This window comes from Sitophilus oryzae, unplaced genomic scaffold (assembly GCF_002938485.1).
Source record: "Sitophilus oryzae breed Bouriz unplaced genomic scaffold, Soryzae_2.0 scaffold_1_pilon_pilon, whole genome shotgun sequence".
Classification (NCBI taxonomy): Eukaryota; Metazoa; Arthropoda; class Insecta; order Coleoptera; family Curculionidae; genus Sitophilus; species Sitophilus oryzae.
In genome coordinates, this window is record NW_022146725.1 from 693,065 (window position 1) to 705,523 (window position 12,459).

The 12,459-nt window shown below is 30.4% G+C and overlaps 1 protein-coding gene across 5 annotated transcripts in view; it reads right to left on the bottom strand.

Annotated features, from left to right (window-relative positions):
• Positions 1-12,459, bottom strand: part of LOC115883822 (BTB/POZ domain-containing protein 1-like) — a 123,799-nt gene that overhangs the window by 23,359 nt on the left and 87,981 nt on the right. The window contains exon 1 of one of the 5 annotated variants that reach the window (XM_030902227.1): positions 5,900-6,005. The exons of 3 other annotated variants lie outside the window; for them this stretch is intronic. The gene's annotated coding sequence lies outside the window, so the exon portion shown is untranslated. Of the gene's footprint in view, positions 1-5,424; positions 5,446-5,899; positions 6,006-12,459 lie in introns of those variants that run through there. One more of the 5 variants, XM_030902226.1, reaches the window with a different exon arrangement.

Here is a 12,459-nt window from a genome sequence, read left to right on the forward strand (position 1 = left end):
AAGTAATAAATAAAAACTAAAATGCAAGAAAAATATATAATTTAGTTAATTTAAGTGAATTTCATAAATGATCGGTTTACTACACGTATGTATAGATATTATATAGTCACTTATTAGCGAAAAGTTGTTCCATTATTTCACTCAATTTTTGGCGAGATCTACCGCACGCTACACAACCAACTATTTTAGAATCTTTTTCGATAAATCGCGATAGTGTCACTGTTAATTTAAGTTCTGCCACAATTTCCATCTAGATTTACTACTTTTATACAACTATCAGTAGTAGAATAAATAATAAATAACATAAAATAAGCTCCGTAAAGACTGACAAATCCACAAAATTTCAAATCAAATTCAAATGTGTCAAATGAATCGTCAAACAGAACTGTCAAGGATCCCCACCCTAGAGTGCTTTTATGGTGCTTTTTCCGCCCACCATGCATGAATACATGGATAGCATTATGCTCCTTCCTTAGTCTTCTTATTCAAAGAGAATAAAACATCATATGTCAACTTTTGACATTTTCGCTTAAAAACAAATCGTATTTTAAATTTCAATCGAGAGTGCCATGGCTGTGTTAAAAACACTAATTTTTAATCAAGGAGCCTTGGAAAAATAGATTTCACCGTATAATGTTTTTCGTGTCTTGTCCTGTTTCGTTATCCTGGCTAGTTATAAGATGCTCAAATCGTATTTTTACTCATATCTCAATTTTTTCAAATAGAAGAAGGGTTGCTCATTACCAAATTCGGAAGAAGCATTTTTATACGAATAATTTGGTACCACACACTTGGTATTTCGGGTCAAATTGTCGTTATGAACCGTGCTTGTTACAATTTCAAATAAACCATATGCGAAATTGTCAAAAGTTGACATATAATATGTCATTCGATTCAGAGTGGCATTTTCTATCGAATAAAGTAAAAAAATACCAAGAGTGTCATTTAAAAATCAAAAGTTGTCTTCATTTCCGGTGAAACAGGAAGTGACCAAAAACAAATAAATACGTCAATCAATCCTAATTTATGTCATATACTAACATACCAAATATCTTTATTATCTGAAAAAATAAAAAAAAATAAAGGGGTGAGACACTTTTGAGACGCACCCGGTATATCGGCTTTTTAACGTATATGCTTTGGTATATGTTACGGCTAAAATGGATACTTGGCTAGTTTTCAAACTAGCCAGCTATTTTGCAAACAAACAGCAGAACTAAGACCACAAACTGACACCCAACCAACAAAATAACAGCGCTTTTTGCAAAATAGCTATCCATTTTAGTCGTAATATATACAGCAGTTGAAAATTTTTTCTGTTTTTGAAAACTTGCAATTTTGTTGTGTTGCAGTTTTGTCTTGTTGGTTTAATGTCGACCCGGTATAAGGTTTGTCTGTTTATATTATGTCTGTGGTTTTATTCATATCAGAATAATCCTCAAATTAAGGTGACACATTCGCACGTAAATAAATATTCATCGGCTTAAAGATTAATGGATCCCAACCGACATAAACATTTAGATTATGGAATTTAAAAAGTATCTCCAAACAAACCGTTCCGTTTATTTTGAAAGCGAAAAGGCCGTCGCGCGCTGGACGCACTCCAGAGCAAGGCCGGAATATCATAGGAGCCATTAATCTGGTGCCTCGTAAAATGCGAGAATGCGGACCTGTCTAAAAATACACGCGCTCTCTGGATTTCGTCCAGTGGATATTGTGAAACTGGCCGCCGATTTCGACTCGCTAAAATTAGGTGAACGATTTCCTCGAAGGTGAAATTTCGATGTAAACATTCGGTTTGCATGTTTTCGATGTTTGCATTCCATGTTAAATTTGAAATAAAACCAAATCCTAATCTCCCACAGTGGCGCATCTAGAGATTGAGTTTGGGAGGGGTTGTGGCAATAATTAAATAAAGTATTAAATTTAAATTATATTTTCGCTGAAAAGGATTGTGACTGTGTGGAAAGAAATATACATTCACCCGCACGAAAAACGGACACTTTAAAATTTTGATGTATTTTCTGTTGAGAATCTGTTGCTTCTATAATAACAAATTTAGAAATTCTGTATAAGTGCAAACCTAAAGTATGCACTAGGATGTATTTCACGAAAATATTTTAACTTATATAGGGTGGCCCAAAAAAGTGTGAGTGGATGGGGATGCTTTTTTTAAATGGAACACCCTAAGATATGAGTAAATATATTTCAATAGTGTCAGAGATATTAATAAATAAATAAAAAATATATTTTTTCAGCCTTTCTTAAAAAATTATTAAAAATAAAAGAACAGTCCTGAAATAAAAACTATATTAGATATTTACTTTAGATGGTTTGTACTTACTTTGCTATAAATATGATAACCGCAAATCATACAGGATGTTCAAAATTCTACATCAAACTTTCTAAAATATAAAATAATTTTTCTTTGTTTTTTTTAAACACCCAAAACACCCTGTATATTATTTTTTCAATTGATGGAAAATTAAAAAATGAACATTTTTTGTATTTACAGTACTACAAATTTTTTAATGGTTTGCCAGATATTCGCGGTTTTATATTTCATATCGCATTTTCCATAGTAAATTTTTATCAAAGCCACCCAATGATTTTTCACTCGTATTTTACCGTTGAAAGAGCCATATGAAATAATATTGCGTGTGTCTGAGAAACCATTAAAAAATTTCAAATACTTTAAATACAAAAAATGTTCATTTTTTAATTCTCCATCTAACAAAAAAATAATATACAGGGTGTTCCATTAAAAAAATAAAAATTATTTTATATTTTAGAAAGTTTGGCGTAGAATTTAAGTTACACATCAAAGTTGTGTTTTTTATAGTGAACAAACGAAACCAAACCAAACACCCTGTATGATTTAAGATTACGATATTTATATCATGGTAAGTATAGATCATGTAACAGTAAATACCTAATATAGTTTTGATTTCAGGACGGGTCTTGTATTAATTAAATTATTTATTTAATAGTTGTATTAATATTTCTACAGGGTGAGTTTTCTACGATGTTCTCTATGGGTATCTCGGAATCTACTGCGCTAGAGAGTCGGTTAAATGGGGAAAGAATCAGTGGCGGACTAAGCCTGTCGGGGGCCCGGGGCGGCGAAGCTAAATGTGACCCCCGGTCTGTTTAGATAATGATAGACTTCTAACACACATTTTGTAAAAATTGAATGACGTATGTATAATGGTTGACAAAATTCAAGTATATATATACAGGGTGTCCCAGGCTGAGCCTGCGTTAGAAGTTTCTAGAGAACTACAATATCTAGATACGAGATTTTGTGCATATCATTGTTTCACAATGAGATCTATCGATTAAAAATATTTTCAATATGGCGGCACTTTCGGAAGTACCGGAAGTTGACAGCAACTTTCTTATTTTAAATGGGTGACCCCATTTTTTATTACATACTTAAATTCTCTGCAAAATTTTATGAATTTTGATATTAAACACTCTATACCTAACATTAACCGTTTTTGAGAAAAAAAAAATTTATAATTTTTAGAGGAAAAAACTGCCTGTCAATAATATGTATATAGCCTAAACGTCAAATTTAGTGCACATCCACTGTACCATAAAGAGAAGACATGTGGATGTCTTGACAAATTGTCCGAATGTCATATAATAATGGCCGCAGCTTGTCATGGAATTGAGCGATTAAAAAATTATCATAAATAATTATTTTTTCAAATGGAAATCCACTTTTTTTTATTTGGCTCGTGAAAAGGCTTTTGTTACTTTTGTTTTTAAAATTTGTTGTGTGTGTTTTTAAAATTTGCTTTTTGACTATACATGTTCCTGTACTTAAAATAAATCGTTTTTAAGTTATTTAAGATTTAGCATTAAAGCGTATATTTTTCTTGATTTTAACCAGTAAGTAGCCTATGACAGTATATTATCGATCATCATTTCCAAGCTAACTTTGCGCTGTTCAACTATTAACTTTTTCACTAGTGAAATAAAAAAAGTGGGTTACCATTTGAAAAAAAATATTTATGATAATTCTTTAATCGCTCAATTCCATGACAGCTACCGCCATTATTAAATGACATTTAATTTTTGAAATAAATAGCCACATGTCTTTTCTTTATGTCACAGGGGCTGTGATAATCACAAAATTTGACTTTTAGGCGGTACAAATTTTTTTGACAGGTAGTTTTTTTCGTCCAAAAATTTTAAATATGTTTTTCTTAAAAATGCTTCCAGGGAAATACCGCTACAAAATATCGCGATTTTGCAAGTCCTCCAAGATCCGAGGGGCCCCTTCGCCGTCTCATACCCGTGGCCCCCGTTATACTAAAGAGACTTCACTGCTCATCATCAGTAATGAAGCTAGAATACAAGTTATGCTGTGCATTGGTTGTAATTTAAAATGTTTATTCAGTAAAAATAAATAATGAAACCATTGAAAAATAACTTAAAAGCTAAAATAAATAAATTCGGTGTCAAAATATATAAAAAATAATAATTATTCGATATTTTAAACAAAGAAAATTACCCCTTGATTTAATTTACTAAATAGAAAATGCCATTGACAATTACTAGGGCCTGATAATTGATAATTAAGTAAATATCTGCTTCCATTTATACTGTTTATAGTTGGCGTATACGTATGGTTTGCATTCTCCACCTACAAACTGCTTTATAACTACTGAACACATTATATTGGCCTTGCTTGCCAGTTGAATAAAAAATTACTTATAAAGATTCGGAGGCCCCCTAAAAGACGGGGCCCGGGGCGGACCGCCCCTTCCGCCCCCCCTTATTCCACCACTGGAAAGAATTCCAATTTTGTGGGGTCATAAATATGCGCCTTTCAGATTTTTGAAAAAGTTTAAGGCTTACTAGATATTTCGAGAAAACAAATTTCGGCTATTTTAAAAATGCTTCCTACCTTCTATTGTAATCTATTTTAGACGAAAAGTCTTCAGATAAAGGTTGTAAACAATCACATCCTTAATGAGATTCTGTTCTCCGTTTTTTTTTCTAAAGCCTGCCATTTTTGACATATGACACAAATATATATGTTTTTTTTAAATGGAAACCATATAGTTGCCTTGACTTCATAAAAAGCGCCACTTTTTAAGCTTTTCTCTCTTGTGGACTGAAAATTGTTTAAAAAAATCGGGCCTCTTGTGTGGTTTGCGCACCAAACTTGGACCATTGCTTGGACCTGATTTACAATTATCAGATGATAAGTAAGAGTAAATAATTACGATCGATTACACTGCGCATAGCTGTTTTTATAAACAAATTTATAATGTTTGAAAAATGCTTTTTATCAAATATTATATTTGAAAATATATGAATTACATATTTTGCCTATTTAGAAAAATATAGTGTGTTTCTTGTATATTCATTTATTCATTTAGTAGCCAAAACTTTCGTGTAGGTACTTACAAAACTAGCTGTCTTTATATTACACTTTGTAAATGCGAAACTATACTAAAATCATTGTTTGCAGAAAAAATCATTTATACTTAATTTTCAGCAACTTTTTTTTATCAAATACTATCAGATAAAAATGCATTTTTCAAGTTTAGATAACACGCGTAAAAAATATAAGAATTACCGAACATATCATTGCATGAGTAATAAAATTACTATTTAATTGAAAATCTGTACAGTTTAACACATTCTACAAACAATTAATTCTTGTAATTTAGAATTTGTTTATTTTTGTTAATAAATATTGCACAATAATGTTCATGTATGGTAGATATGATAAAAATACAAAATACATTTTTATCTTTTTCGCTCACAAGTGTTTTCACATTTGTTTATTATTATGAAATATTATATAAAGGTACTTACTACACTCACAAGTGTTTTCACATTTGTTTATTATTATGAAATATTATATAAAGGTACTTACTACTGACTTGAATTGAATAATGTGGAGACAATATCCATAGTATTAGCAGGTAACTATTAGTTTGAAAGACTGGAATAAATATAGGATCTTGTTTAAGAAGGTTATACAGGGTGCCATTGAAATGGTGTAAAAAAATCGGGGGTGATAGTACTCCTAAAAATAGTAAAAAAAGTTCCTATAAGTATAGGGCGGAAAATGCATATTAAGGGAGTTAGGGACACTGAAAGGGTGAATTTAAAAAACACGAATTTAAAATTGTGGGATTAAAAAACGAGATAAAATTTCGAAAATAAATCTTCTGCCATAAATTTTGACCCTAAATCAAATGGTAATACTGAAAAATTATTTGAAAAAGCGGAAAGGGTAGTTTTTGCAAGGGTAAGGGATTGTTTCGTAAATAACTTTTTTGAGGTTATTTTTTTTTGTAACGTGGGTTCATTTTTTGAGAACTACATTCATTTTCCTACAAAAAAGATACTTTTGTTGCACATCGCCCAGAGCGATGGTTTTCGAGAAAATTGAAGACAAAGAGTTTGCTCTGATGGGTTGCTAACTGGTTAATCAACATAAACTTATGAAAGTTATGGCGGTTCAAAAGTAACCAAGTAGTTATCAAATAATTAATTGAAAAATCCAAATTTCATGATTTTTTAAACATCTTATTGCTTTAAAAAACGAAATAATCCAATTACCAAAATTCCTTATTAAAATAATGCATTCCTTAATTCATTCATAGTAAATGTTCAAAGTGACCACCATTCATTTCAATGTAGACATCTGATCTTCTTCTCCACGATCTGCGTAGATACCCTGTGGAATATCCTTGGTGTTGTCCGAATTTGATTGGAACAATCAATAATGCGTTGCCGTATAGTCTGTGAAACGAATAACTTTGAATTTGACAGTTCCCGCGGGCTTTTCTAGTGTTAATTTTATTAGGTTAGCAACCTGCGGCCATGCTGACGCAATGCCGTCTCTAGTAGAACAGCCACGAAGCGAGATTTATGACGTCACGCTAACATAATTATTCCTTATATTTGACTATGGCTGAAATCGTACTCCATAGTCAATGTAGATAGTTTTAGTGTTAAGAATAATAATTTTAAAAAATATGTGGTCATCTTTTGACAAGTTTATATTAGTTTATTAATTGCAGTAAACATTATGTGGTTTGTGGTGTGAATATTTTATATGCAATTTTTTGGATTATATTCGACACTATTTTTTTATATGACACAACACTGATGAAGGCTATAATGTTAGCCGAAACGTTTTTTTTAAACCAAAAAAATAATGAAAAACCAAATGAAAACTTAATCAGCGTTTTTCCCGAACCTAAATCCCAAGAAAATCAAAAATTTTATAGAATAATTTTACATTATAAAATGACAGCGATCTTTATTTCATAGCCATCGCTGACGCATTTTTTTCTATGATATTGTATTATTTGCAAATATAATTTTTCGAACATTGATACTTGCAAAATATATGTACATATAAATTTTGTGAATACAAATAATAATACATCACTATTAGTAGATATTGAATGTTTTTTGTTAAATTTGGTCGATTTTCAAACCTCGAAATTTAAAATATATTTTACATTTTCCCTTCCATTATCTTATGTACCTACCTATTCATTATTTGTATATTATAAAACATTTGCTGCATTTGTATGGTTCATAGTTTATTTGCCAAAGTATTTATTACTATAAATAGGTATATATTATATTTATTAACTGTATATTTCATGTAAACTATATCATTTTTAAAATACAAACCAAAAATACGAGAAATAATTATGTTTTCCATGTATTCTACAACATCCTACTACAACAATCCGTATCTAATTAGCGTGACGTCATAAATCTCGCTCCGAGGCTGTTCTATTAGAGACGACATTGGTCTGATATTTAGAAATGTCAAAAGCTGATGACATTTTACTTTTGACAATTATGCGATTTCGTGTTGATTTTTGCAAGAAGAGGAAGAACTGTCACTTGTTTTATTATTTTCCTTTTCTATTTCACGAAAGTAAAAAGAGTTACCTATCTGATTCGTTCAGGCACTCAATTTAAAGAATACTTAAAGAATATCAGTAACTTTTTTGACAGAGGGATTTTATATTTGTCATGTTGGTAAAAAATAACGGTCAAAATTCAAAGTTATTCATTTTATAGACTATAGTTGCTTTTCAGTATTAATCGGCACTGAGCAAACCAAATTTTTTTAAAACCAAAAAAGTTTATTTCGTTTTTAAAGCAATAAGATGTTTTAGAAATCATGAAATTTTGATTTTCCAATTAATTATTTAATAACTACTTGGTTACTTGGTATTTGACACATATAGTTGATCGAAATTTTTTTATATAGACCGTATATAAATTATTGGTATTTTCAATTAAAGAGGAAATAATATGAACAAAATTAAGGATAATTCGTCGATTCTAAAAAAAAGAAAGAAAAATCACTGTTCCAGTGTTTCCACGGTCAATGCCACTAATGCCAGTAGTAATATCGCAACTAATACTACTAATGCTACGACTGATCCGCGAGCAATGCCGATACCACTAAAGTCGCTACTAATGCCAAATATATAAGCTATACTGCTAATGGCACTACTGCGATCGCTTTGTACACAATAATGCCATCGCGGTTTACACCTCGCATTAGTATATCACTAATTGGCAAATTACAGGAAACCAAGAATGTTTTTCTCATTTTATCAGCAAAATCGCAAAAAGTCGCAGTATTTTATTTTACTGTATGAAAGCCCAATGTTTACTAAGTAAAACGTATATAGACAATATGCTGAATTCTTCGAAATGCGCAGCTAAATCTCTAAGTATAATAAAAATGTCACAAATTTAATCAAATTTTCTGAATGCCTAACTTTTAGTTGCAAAAAAATCGTTAGTATAGAGAATATCAAAATGAATAATACGTTTTTGTAGAATACATACCTGCAGCTTGCTGAGCCATTTTCAATCAAAACAATAATATAAACGTAAAAAGAGCACAAAAACAATAACAATTTATAATTTTAAACATAAAATTTAGCCATTTACCTCTTATCTGTGAGAACAACTTTGACGTTTCGTTGAAACAAATGAATGCAACTAAACACCCATAGCAACGCCATTCATGGCAGACATGATTTAACTTATCATTTATCTTTTTTTGGGAAATCTTAAACACATTTGCTTTTTCGAATTTTGATCACCTTTTTCATGCTAATACCCCACCGTGCGCCATAACTGTCATAAGTTAAGGTTGATGTTAGCAACCCATCAGAGTTAGCAACCCATCAGAGCAATCTCTTTGCTTTCAATTTTCTCGAAAACCATCGCTCTGGGCGATGTGCAACAAGAGTACCTTTTTTGTAGGAAAAAGTATGTAGTTTTCAAAAAATAAACCCACGTTGCAAAAAAAATAACCTCAAAAAAGATATTCACAAAATAACCCCCTACCCCTGCAAAAACTACCCTTTCCGCTTTTCCAAATAATTTTTCAATATCACCATTTGATTTAGGGTCAAAATTTATTGCAGAGGATTTTCGAAGTCTTATCTCGTTTTTTAAGCCTACAATTTCAAAACAACCGTTTTTTAAATTCACCCTTTCAGTGCCCCTAACTCCCTTAATATGCATTTTCCGCCCTATACTTATAGGAACTTTTTTTACTATTTTTAGGAGTACTATCACTTCCCGATTTTTTTTACACCATTTCAATGACACCTATAGGATAAGTGTTGTTTTATGCTAATAGAGTTAAGATTTTTTAATTTTGTTAGCATATCTTAATTATTTTAGATATTTACTGAACATTTTTGTAATAAAATTAGAATCTGTAATCCAGTTTTGAATTATGCTACCATTTCGTTTTTACTGTTTACTTAATGTTTTGATATATTGTATGAGACTAAAATATTATAAATATACAGGGTGAGTTTTAAATAACTGCAAATATTTTCAGGGCTGTTAGATCTGGATAAAAGAAATATATTTTTTCTTGGTGTTCTTGAAATAATTCCAAAATAGAGTTATTTTACATTGAAAATTAAAAAAAAATGAGTTTTTGGTAACATTTTGAGAACCACTGGATTTTTTCTATTTTTTCTTTCCTGTAATTTTATTATACCGGGTACGTTTCAAAAGTGGCTCACCCCTATAACTTTTTTATTTTTTTAAATAAAAAAAACGAGATTTGGTATATTAATATATGACATAAATTAGGATTGATTGACGTATTCAATTGTTATCGGTCACTTCCTGTTTGACCGAAAATTACTACAACTTTTTATTTTTAAATGGCGACCTCTGTATTTTTTTACTTTATTCGATAGAAAATGAGACTCTGAATAAAATGACATATCATATGTCAAATTTTAACATTTACGCTGAAAAAAATCGTATTTTAAAAACAATTGAATAAGTCAATCAATCCTAATTTATGTCATATACTAACATAGTAAATTTCGTTTTTTATCTGAAAAAATAAAAAAGTTATAGGGATGCTCCACTTTTGAGACGCACCTGGAAAATTTAGAAACATCCTTAATTTTTTTTGGAAAAATAATAATGAATTGATTGGAAAACTTAACTTAAAGAAATAAAATACCCACCCTTTTTTCCACATTTGATATTATTGTTACACCTTGATTATTTGATTCATTGTCATATCGGTACTGTATGGGTACTGTTCGCTCATTTTATCAGATGTGTCTTAATAGATTGAAATAAATAATTTTTTTGACATTCATCCTCAAGGATTAGCATATCTGGGCAAACCTTGTTTGAACAATTGCTCTAAACATAATTCAATTAGAGCGTTCAAATTGATTCTAACACCAAATAAAAATAAACAAGCACGCGATTTTGTTTAACGATATTTTAGATAGGTATATTAAATTTGTACAATTATAGGCATAGTGCTAAACGCATAGCCTATTTACAGACGTTGTATACGTGTGTATAATTAGGTAAATATTTAATTTTTAGGAATATCGTTTTATCCCTCTGTATTTGATTATGTAGTTTAATGCTGTCGAGCAAATAGGAGATAAATAATTTCAGCAATATTTAACTACAGCTGTTGGAACTTAGATAACACGTAAATAGATAACAGTCCAATTAACATGGTACTATTTTAGTATACAGATTGTTAACTGGACGGTTACTTACTGGCAACATTGTCTACATTCCAAATGAGTATTAAGCTAAGATGCCGATTCGTCCCGTCGCGTCGCCGTCGGCGTCGTCTCTCGACGAGCGGGCCGAGGTTGCCATATTTCAACCATAAAGCTCTTGCCGCGAGTAATAAACAAATTAACAACCTGTATACACCAAGGTTTACAGAACATGTGAACTTTTATATTACTGTATAATTTTTACTTACTAAACCTTTAGCAGTTTAGATATATAATACATAAGATAGATAATGTCCGGCAAACTACTGTATGATCGATAAAAAACGGCGTCAAAGACTTAATTATAATATTTGACTTTATTTTTCACTATTTTTCTCTAAGGGTTTGTGAACATTTAATTTGATGTTTTATTTAATTATTTATTGTTAATTTTTATTTACAAAATGGAGTTTTTAGTTTTTGCCTTATTCTGGAAATGTTGAGTGACCTCCAGGGGGTCGTGAGCCACATTTTGGGGAACACTGATGTACAGAGTTTTTAGAGATATTTAGTGCTATACCTCCAAGCTTATTGGAGGTGTTAAAAAATTAAATGTAAGAGTTCAGGTAAGGCTTTACCTGGAAACCGCGAGAAATTGAAATAAAATTAAACAAAAGACCATTAGTAAGTTCAGAAAAGTTTATATCCTTTTTTAATGGACCCTGTGTATTTTAAATTTTTTGAATTTTTTTCCGATTTAAAATATATAACTTTATGTTTATATTTGCGTGAAGCGGTTTGAAATTATTTTGGTTTAATCAATTCAACCGCTTTACCACACAAAATGTGTAGTGTTATCTTGGAGAATACAGGGTCCGACAATACTGCGTCGGGCATCTGTAGCTCCTAGAATAAAAAACTTGAGAATTTTGTTTAAGTGCAAACCTAAAGTATGCACCAGGATGTATTTCAGGAAAATATGTAAACTTCTATAGGGTGGCTCAAAAAAGTGTGAGTAGATCTAGATGACTTTTTTTAAATGGAACACCCTGTATGTTATTGCATTTTTGGCTTTCTTTCAGATCACTTTACATAATCCTAAGTTATGAGTAAATATATTTCAATAGTTTCAATAAATCAAAAATATATATTTTTCAACCCTTCTTGAAGAATTATTAATAATACAAGAACTGTTCGGAAATCAAAACTATATTAGATATTTACTTTAGATGGTCTGTTCTTACTTTGCTATAAATATGGTAATCGTAAATCATACAGGATGTTCAATATTTTACGCCAAACTTTCAAAAATATAAAATAATTTTACTTCGTTTTTTTAAATGGAACACCCTGTATATTATTTTTTTATTTGATTGAGAATTAAAAAATGAACATTTTTTGTATTTAAAGTATTTCAAAATTTTTGATAGTT